The 10313-nt window shown below is 44.0% G+C and overlaps 1 protein-coding gene across 2 annotated transcripts in view; it reads right to left on the bottom strand.

The window, feature by feature from the left end:
• Positions 1-8879, bottom strand: part of MAPRE3 (microtubule associated protein RP/EB family member 3) — a 47570-nt gene extending 38691 nt beyond the window's left edge. Inside the window, exon 1 of one of the 2 annotated variants that reach the window (XM_006910306.3) lies at positions 8710-8879. The gene's annotated coding sequence lies outside the window, so the exon portion shown is untranslated. The remainder of the gene's footprint in view (positions 1-8709) is intronic. The other variant, XM_006910307.3, reaches the window with a different exon arrangement.
• Positions 8880-10313: the final 1434 nt, after the last annotated feature.

Here is a 10313-nt window from a genome sequence, read left to right as displayed (position 1 = left end):
TCTCTTCGCTTTTCTCCTAATTATGGATAATTCTCAAAGCTTATTACTTGGAGCTCTGGTCTTTATACTCTGTATCCACGACCTCTGTGCCGTTGTCTCCCACATCTATAGCTCCATCCCAACATCGCCCTCAGCTTCTGGTTCTCTGTGATCACTCCACTTAGAGGCCTCCGATTGTCACCTATAGTTCTCCCTGTCTAAAACTAAACTCATTTCTGAATTGTCTCTTCAACTTCCTAGCATCTGGTTAACGTCACCAACGTTGTCCCAAACTTGAAACCAGCTCACACCCTCGATTTGGTAAGGGCGACTTTCTTATAGTCCTCATCGCACACATTCCTGGCTATTCTTTTGTGGATGCTGCACCTTCTTCTATGGAAAGCCCTCCCTGGGTTCTGTCTACTCATCGCCTGCTCATCTTCAGAGAAAACTCAGGTTCCACTTCCTTTGTGAAGTCTCTTCTGATTAGTCCAGTTTGCAATTATTACTTTCCTCTCAGGATCCTTTTTGAATTTAGGCTCTATAGGACTAATGACTCACAAGTCACTGTTCCTTTTATTTCTTTCACTTGAACTTTTACTCGTTTGTCCTCTGGTGGGCAGGATCCCACATCGTCCTTGCACATTCAGCTCCAGCGTGTCTCTCTCGGTGAAACCTTCCTAGTTCTCACAGGCTCAGGGTCACTCCTCCTTCTGGGTTACCAAAGCACCCCTTCCCATCAGTGCTGGAGTTCCCATGCCCTTGTGTTGTAGTGACTTACATCATTTTGTGTTTAACTCTCTTGCCAAAACATCAGCTGAGTTTCTTAAGGGCAAAGACCATGTCTTACACAATAAAGCACCAAAGATGTATTACTGACATCTGATGGTGTCACATACACTAATCATTCCACACATCCATCTTATCTTCCAAACAAGACTACTGTCTCCTCACAGACAGAGGTTGAATCACATTTCTTTTACATCCTATAGTGACTGAGAATACAAAACAGAAAGGACTTACAGAGTACTTACTGAGAGTATACTTAGAACAAGGCCTTGTGAAGACAATATGCAAATCTATATGAATAACCTATAAACCTGGAAACTGTGCTTTCTGCGGAATACAGGTCTTATCAAGTCTCTAAACACTGCACCTTGCTATTTTGGGGCCAGCATAACACATCTCTGTACTTAGCAGTGGTCCTGTCACTTAAAAGTGTTAATAGGATGCCAAAACTGGGAGCTTTCAGCTGTGAAGTCTACCAATCTAAAATCAGAATAAATCAGAGACTAAATCAGAGTCCTCGATAAGTGGCAATAATCTGCAGGGAAGCGGGCAGGGAGGGGGTTGGAGGCTGTCTGCCAAGAATCTAGTGCTGCAGAAGTCTGTCTACACAATACATGTTACACCAACGGAGATAAGCCTTCAGCGAAACACTCCTCATATGGGAAGGGATATTTAATTTTATTCAGTGGTCCAAGGCCTGCCTCTTTCACATAGCACAACACACATTAGTCCAACTACAATCTCGCTGACTCAGAACAGCTAAGATTTCATTTCTTACGAGTCAGGAAACACCATTTAAATTACAAGATGACCAGGACAACAATACCCTCAAGAGAAGATGAATGCTTCTCTGACACTCTCTCCAAGTGGTGGAGCGTCTCCAGCCAGCCTGACCTAAAGACTTGTTCACTAATAATCCCAGGTGGCAGGGAAGGCCTCCACCCCATTTGGGGCAGGTGTTTGGGTAGTCAGAACCATTTGGAAGAAGAGGTAGATCCTGCTTAGCAAACATTTATTGCAGCACAGGCCAAGCTGTGTGAGAGGCCGTGTGGTTCTCAATTCTAGGTCCCAGACCCCAGTGCTCAGACTCTACCACTGAGCAGATATCAGTCCACTGGACTGAGCCATCGAGGCAAGGTACAAAGTGTGTGTGGATGGGAAAGATGAGGTGAAGGACAGCTGCTAGGCCAGCCCCTCCCTTCATAGCCAGCAGCTCCAGGGACCTGGTAGAGCAAAGAGGAAGCTGCCCAGTCTGTTCCTGCAGAGGGCTTCAGTTCATCAGGTGGCCGCTGGCAGGCACCCAACCTTCTCCATCCCTAGAAGTAAAAGGACCTCTGAGTTGATGGCTGATCAAAATACATACACCCAAGGGCACAGGGAGGAAGGAGACTGCAGCAGGCCTTAACAGATAGTTCAGATAGGTACATAACCAACAAACGTGAGAGAAAGTCTCAAGGCACCTAAGACACCGGGGAACTGGGAATCCAGAGAATCTGAGGACATGAAGAAACAAAGCCCCCCAAAACAGCCCTGTGGTATATAGGGTTTTACTGAAAACTGATAAATTTAAACAGCAAAAGTTAAGAGGCAAAGAAAGCTATCTTAAGATACTTCTATATTTTTTTTACATCTCATTTGATGAAGATAGGTGACTTTGGATGGATGAACTTGAAATTTCTAGGCTGATTTGAACTCACAGGCCCACACGATAATACTTCAGGCATACTCTTCAAGAGGAAGTGAAGTGGTTATCTAAAGAAACACCTTTCAGAAGTGTTTATTATTAACCAAGATAATAGTAAAACAAAATAATCATAAACAATTAAATATCTTGTGATTTTCGTAGAGATTGCTCTACTACATGGAATCTATAAATCACTGGTTTAAAAAATTTGTAATAGGAGTTACAGTTGCTTAATACAGAAAAGTTTGGAAAACACTTAAAAGCATCAAGAAAAGAAACCTCATTCGTTTATAATTCCATTATTTAATGATAATCACTTATGGTTTGGCTATGCTCTTCCAGTATGTCTTCATACTTTACTTTATAAAAATGGTATTATTCTCAACATACTATTTTATGTTGCTTTTTTCATTGATTATATCAAACATTTATGACATCAATAAATATTCTTCTATAGGATTTTTAATGCCTGTGCAGTATTTTATCTAGATGAACCTGACCAATCCCCAATTGTTGACCCCTTTGGCTATTTTAAATGTCTGCTATTATTAATAACATTTCATTAATAAAAATCCTTGTACAAGTATTTTTATATACATCCTTGATTTTTCTAAATATTACCAGAATACCAATTTATGATCTAAAGATATGTGGCCTTTTAAGGCTTTTGATATATATAGTCAAAATGACTGAGCAGATTTGAAGCCATGCTTCTTGCTCAGTTATTTTAATCATATCATTTCCTGTATACAGGAAATAGTTTCAAGAAAAAAAAATCTAACATGGAGTCAAAACACTTTAGATAGGCCAGGTCCTGCTTGCTTGAGGCAAAAGAAATATCCAGAGCTGAAAACACTGATATTATGCTAAAAAGTTGGGTAACAACATCTGGCTAAGTTTAGCAAAGTTTGTAAGGCATGATGCTAGTGAGAACAAGACCTAGAGTTTAGACCAGTATTGGCTGGTCAACTCTACATAGAAGAAAGACCATCCTTGGCCACATGGTGCCTCACCAACCTTGGCCAACTGTCACACAAATGTGTACTCTAAGCCAAAGGGAAGATTGGATGACGGAATGTGGATTACTCAGCACGACCCATCCCAATGCCTGGGTAAGCGAGCATGTGTCCAAATGATAGGTGTGTCATCTTTCTATAATAAACAAGACATCTGTCTGGAAAACACAACTGACCAACTTAGGAGAAAATTAAAAGATCAATAATGCTTAATAAAGTTGTCGTAGTTTATCAATAATTCTTAAGAGAAGCACTTAATAAAGCTCAGTGTGCAAGGTGTGCTCTATCAGCCAGGTTGGCTCTAAAACACAGCCATGGTAATAAAGTGTGTCAGCATTTCAGCTGAGATTCCTCTGAACTTCAAGCCCTCTTGATGTTATCAAGTAAGAGGCATGGATTTTTCATAAAGACCATATGCTCATGTGGTCAGATGCCATTTTCATCAAGAGTTGAAAATTAAATTAGCTTATTAGAAAAGTAATGATTACTTTAACTGGTCAAGAGAAGGAATGGGCTATTCTCAAGAAGAGATTAAAAGACTAGGAAGAGGTGTTGAGGTAGGAGGTCAATGCAGTATGCTTGGCTGCCAGGGAAGCGGCCATGTCGGCAGGTCCTGCCATCACTTAAGAGTCTGGTATGATGCAAACTGTCTTGTCCTGTTTGAAGGAAACAGTCTAACCCTCTGTGCCCCATGCATCGAAGGCTCCAAGTAAAAGATGAAAAACAATCACTACCAATTTTATTAGTCTGCATCAAATTACAAAAGCATACATACTTCTTGTAACGATTCATATCCAGAAGCATATAAAGCAAAAATTCCCCTTCGAGTCTCCTTTTCCCTCTTCCACAACCAAACCCACTTCTCAGAGGTGAATACTGTTGTGTTTATTTTTTTTCAGTCTTTGGACACTATTCCTGGGCATTTTCTCCCCTCATGAAAGTTATAGGAATTTAAATTCATTTCTGTTCTCCTATCTGAATGGCCCTGGCTCCTTAATTACTTGGTAGTCTCTGCCTTGAGCCCATCTGGAATTGCTGCCATCCAAAATGACCTCCCTTTGCCTCTGCTCACCAGCCAGGAGGTTTCCCTCCTAAGATGGATAGCTCTTTTCCCTGGCCCTCCAGATCTCCTAGATGCAGAACCTGATCTGAGCAAAGTCACTGAGTAAAGCTACACCTCTAATAGTAGAGGAAGTGAATGAAAGCCATGTGAGCTTTATTCATAAGCAAGAGCTCAGCAGCTTTTCCACTTCAAATTAAGATCGCTCCCCAGACTGGCCTCCCCAACTGGAGGACCAACCGCCCCCACAATGCACACAAACACACCACGTCTGTGCTTTCCCAGTCAACTGCTCCTGCCCTGCCAGTCTTTCAGATAATCAGGTCAGCTGAATACATGGAGACAAAGGGGCATTTCATATACTTCTATTTTGGCAGTTGAAATAACACCGCAACTGCCAGGTCTTCACAGGACAAATCTTCTCTCTGTGCATGTGAAACACACCAAGAGGTCTGCCAGGAGATGGGGGCTACTGAATTGAAGATCCAAGGTGGATTTAAGTCACAATAAAATTTTGAAAGCATTATTTTTTATTTTATACTTGAGTGATATAAAATAATGATTGCTACCTCTTATTAAGCAGGTACTTCACATACTTTTTTTCATTTAATCCTCACAGCCACCCCATAAAACAGTCATTCCAGGCTTGCAGGTGAGGAAATCGGCACTCAGAGATCCCACATCTCATCCAAGGCCACATAACCAGAAAGTGGCAGGACTGGAGTTTGAACTCAGGTCTGTCTTCTTCCAGAGGCCAGACTGCCTCGCTTTTCCAACGTAGGGATAAGAAGTCCCATGGCTCCCAGGAACTACAAAAGATTGCATTCTGGGAGCTGGAAGAGAATCCAGCTTGCTCTTCCTGGCCCCCTCTCAGCCCTCTCCACCTTGCTTTCTGGAATGCAGCAGCTTCACAGATAAGAAGTCGAGAAGACTCCAAACACTCAGCTTCACATTTGCTTTATATTAGATGATGCGAATTTAAAAAAGAACAACCTTCCTGAAGTTGGAATGTGTGAGGAAAAGTTATTATTTTTAAGGTGGTAAGAATAAATATTTAATTAGTGTGACACTGGATTTTGCCTGGCTTTGCAACGTCTCAGACAATAAAACAAGCCCTTGTCTACAGGGCTAATTATAGACTACTAATTTATTTTTATTAAAACCCTCTGGAATATTAAACATGAGGGATGAAACAACATGGTATTGTAGAACAGCTTTGGTCCGGAAATCTGGGTTCTAATCCTGACTCAGCCACTAATAACCACCAAAGTTTATTTGCATGGTGTACACAGTTTACAGTGTTTTCACATATTTGCTATATTAGTTGGGTGATCTTGGGCAAGTCACTTAACTTGGTGTCTCATGTCAAAATCTGGAAAAGACATTGCACTAAAGCATTTGAATTCCCCTCCACTTCTAATATCCTAAGGGGGAGGACACTTGTCTTAGGATCTTTATAAAGGTATCTGTAAACATATCAGGGCAGATGCATTCTGGTTGAAAAAAATTACATTTTCTGTTCCTCTTCTGAAAGATGGTACTTGGCTAAATTCAGGTGTAGCTCATAACATATTTGTGGCCAGCTAGCTGGCTCGGCTTCTGGAGTGTACCATATTAAGGCCTTGGGTTGATTCCCACATACGAACTTTCCTCTGTTCAATAGCCAAATACCATGCCTCACAACAGTCGATCATCTTAGGCACATAACCCCATAAAGTAGGCTGGCTTGGAGGAAGGACTTGAAGAAATCTGTCCTCACAATACATGACTCCCAGGATGGCATGTTGGTAATGGCATTATCACACACGCAAGAATATTATAAATATCATTCTTTCTCAATTCTAAGACACACAAATCCCTCCTTCAAGTCTTGCCCCTTCCTGGCTGTTTTCATGTTCCTGAGATTAGGGTGGACCTTAGAATCAATATACATAATTTGATCCAGTAGTGTTAAATTATTTTACCTGAAAGCTATTGGTAAATTGCTGGTATGTCTTTGAATCAAGGAAATATAGTGCTATAAAACTACAACATAGATTATATAGATTTAGGTCTAACTTGGTTCAAATAATGTCCTTCTTCTGGATATTAACAATTACATTCAGTAACAACTGAATAGGCAATGTATAAGACACAGGTATTAGTCCTGTTTCCCAATAGCAGCAGTTTAAAATACATTCCATCATTATCTCATAAAACACTGGTATGGATTTCAAAGGCAAATTAACCCATATAAAAACCACTGTGATGCTCTGAAAATGTACTGTCCCACAGCAGACTGGAAAGAGAACATTTTACTCACACCCTCCTGATCTATCTAGCCCTTGACACATTTTCTTGCTTCTTAATTCACAACCGTCCACCCCAGTAATATCGCTGATTCCCAAAATACACTCAACCCAGGAGGAGCAGCTCTCCCGCACAGCTGTCTGCTCCTGCCCTGCCCGGGTATTTCAGTGAGCTATGCAACACAGAGAGGACCACACAGAAGGAATGTAACTCTCAGGCCCCACAGTTCCCACTGCCCAATAGGCAGGTGCATCCCACCAAACCCCAGACTGGCATTTGAAACAGAAGAAACTGTACTGCTGCATGGAGGCTGTAGTTTTCCTGAACTTCATCTCTATGTTTAAAACTAGGGCGACAGCCGTCTTTGCTACTGTAAACTAATCTGATGGTTATGGGGGTAGGGAGTGGCTCTGAGGAGGCTGCCAATAGGCCATGATTGAGCAAAGTCAAGAAGCAAAATCATTATGTCTCACTGTTTGCAATTCCAGAAACTCCACATTAGCGGGATGAACCATCTATTTCTGTTGCAGCCTGAAGTAAAAAGCCCAAAGCCTCTTGTATAGTTTAACTGTCTGATATTTATACATATTTTCTAATAGTATACTGCAATCTGCAAGACAAAAAAAAAATCAAAGGAAGTTGGCAATGAGGTACACACACAGGAGTTAGGAGCTCTCGAGTTGAGGCACGTTTATTAAGAGACAGCTTCTGGCTATGGACAACAACTCTGACTTCAGCTCAATGTCTGCTGGAAAAAGAAAACAGTTTGGAATCCTCTATTCCAAGATCAGGGAATGCAAAATGAGCAGGTGGATGGGTAGCAAACATAACCTGGGGAATCGTCCAAATATGTTAGAACCCCTATCTGGTGACAGCCCCCACAAGGACTCACAGCTGCAGTAAGCCAGGCGAACCTCAGTTCCTCTCCAATCGGCACATGTTATACTAAAACTATTACCCATTTGGTTACCACATGGAATTCACAGGCATCAGAGATCAAGCCCTGCCACAACCTTTCAACATACAAACAGTAAGCACTTGCTATGGATGATATAAGGCCTGTTTCCAAACCTCAAAATGTAACCGAGTTGTACTGTGAGAAAAAAAATTGCATTTTAAACAGTACTGCAAGATGCTTATTCATAACAACACCGTGGAAGCGCAGGAACTTCAGCTCCCACATGCAACCTTTTCCCCTCTCCCTCCACTACCTCTAGTCTCTCTCCATAGCACCTGCCAAGGCAATACTGAGCCCACTATCAGGCGGGTGCTCACTAAACAGTGGCTGATCACGATGGGGCTGAACCCTGCTCAGCAAAATCTATTCTGAAAGCCTCACAACCTCTTAGCAGCCAGTTAGAACTGTCCAGACCTGCTTCCCACACCAGCCAGGGCAGGAACCAGCGGGTAAGAAACCCGAGGCCCCAAGGTTTGGGCGGGCAGAACGTCCCCCCTCCCCCAAGTCTCCCCTCGCATTCTCCCCTGTCACTCTTTTTCCGTCACATCACTGGGGAAAACCAGAGAGGCCGGAGATGTCAGGCCCAAGAGGAGAAAGGCGAAAAGACAAGGACGGACCGGAGGCAGTTTGGAAGGAGGAACATCAGTCCGTGGCGGAGGTGCGGTACAGCCGCATCCACTGGGGAAGGACCCCCGAGGCGGGTCTGAGGGAGGGAAGGGGAGGGGGAGTGGCTCCGAGAGGCCTGACGGCAGAGGCCCCAGAAAGCCCCGGAAAGAGGGATGGAGGGAGGGAGGCGAGTGGGGGTGAGACGCTGTTGGGGGGCGGGGGCGCGGTGGGGAGGCGAAGGGGACAGCCCGGTTCCCCTCCCCCAGCCGGGGCCCGGGCCTCCCGCTGACTCAGCCCCACGGCGTCTGTCGCCTCTACCCGGACTCACAGTGCGCGAGGCGGCTCCGGCGGAGGCGGCGGGGGAGGGGACAGGTGGCGGGGGCGCTGCGGCTGAGGCTGCGACTCTGGCCGGCGGCTCCGGGGCGGAGGGTCCTAGCAGAGGCCGCCGCGGTCTCCGGCTTCAACGCACAGAGACTGCGGGGGAAGAGAGCACTGCGCAGGCGCGATGCGGCCACCGCTGTCAGTCCGAGAGGGGCGGGGCCAGGGCACCCGCCGTCTCCAAGGCAACCAGGCAGCGAGAGAAGGACAACCCCTACCTCCACCTTGTCTTAGCAACGGCGGCGGGAGGTGGGGGGCAACGAGAACAGTTTTTCTAGATTGTCATAGCAACAAGGAGGAGAACCTGTCTCATAACTTTACCGCGGTACCGAGGGAAAGCTCTTACCTTGTCACCACGGCAACCGGGAACAGCCCCTTCCTTTTTCCTTAGCAACAGGGTAACAATTCCTCCACCTTAACTACTCACAGAAGGAACAACCATTTATACTTGATTACATGGTAGCCAGATGGATTCTTATCTGTCTCACAGTAACTGCAAAGGAAAAAGTGGAGAGAATATTTCTTCTTCAGCAACACGCGAGAGCTAAGGCTGGGTTTTATCTCTATGTTTATGGTTTTCAATCACAGCCTGCCACTCGAATCCCCAAATTCAATTTTCCTCTCCCTGTATTAAACACTCTTTTTCATTTCCTACCAGAAAGTCTACACCTTTACTCCTAAATTGAGCTAAGAAAATCGTCTATATACATATCATTTGAGTTTTTGTCAATCTTATTGTCTCACTTCCACTGCATTTGTAAACAGTTATTCCTTCATCTTGCCTACTAGATCGCTTACAGTCGACCTTCTCATAACTAGCTCCCTCCTTGATATGTTCATCAGCATTCCCAAATTCCCAACTCCAAGTCTGCTTTTATGGTTCTCCTCAGTTCTTCTAGATCCCTCCTCTTCCTGTCCATGCCTACTGTTACTATCCTTCCGTGCCCAGCCAAGGGTTCCACTCTACTTAACCCCTTTGTGATTTCGTCAGCTTGGTCCTTTGTGCAGATGACTTCTGGCTCTCCCAGCCTCTGCCCTGACTCCCATGGTTGTCTCGAGGTCACCTCTGTACCTTTCTTACACACATTCTACAGAGTATTGTCACCGGTTTACACGTTTGTCTCCCCAATCAGACTATGTGCTCCTTGGAATTCCGTCTTATCAGCATCTAGCTCAGAATAGGACACATAGTGAAATTCCAATAAGTGTGTGTGCAGTTGAATCAAGTGACACAAGGATTTTCTCCAAAGGTTTTCTTTGGCCCTAAAGAAATAGGTGAAGCTGGTCAAAAGGTAAAAAGAAAAAGAAGAAAAAAAATATTTTCATTCTTCCTCACTTTCTCTGGCCTAACTTGCCCCAGAGTCTCATTCTTCCTCACTTTCTCTGGCCTAACTTGCCCCAGAGTCTCATTCAACATTTCCTTATGATCTTTACACATATTTAGCCTTTAAGTACCACTGCTACTAATATAACTCTCACTCCCTTAGCTCTCCATCTTAATGCCAAAACTCTAGTCATCTATTCATTGAGACTCTGGCATTCTCTGTTTCCTGA

Source organism: Pteropus alecto, unplaced genomic scaffold, assembly GCF_000325575.1.
Source record: "Pteropus alecto unplaced genomic scaffold, ASM32557v1 scaffold61, whole genome shotgun sequence".
Classification (NCBI taxonomy): Eukaryota; Metazoa; Chordata; class Mammalia; order Chiroptera; family Pteropodidae; genus Pteropus; species Pteropus alecto.
The sequence above is the reverse complement of the archived record's forward strand: the minus strand, read 5'-3'. Positions and strand labels throughout refer to the sequence as shown.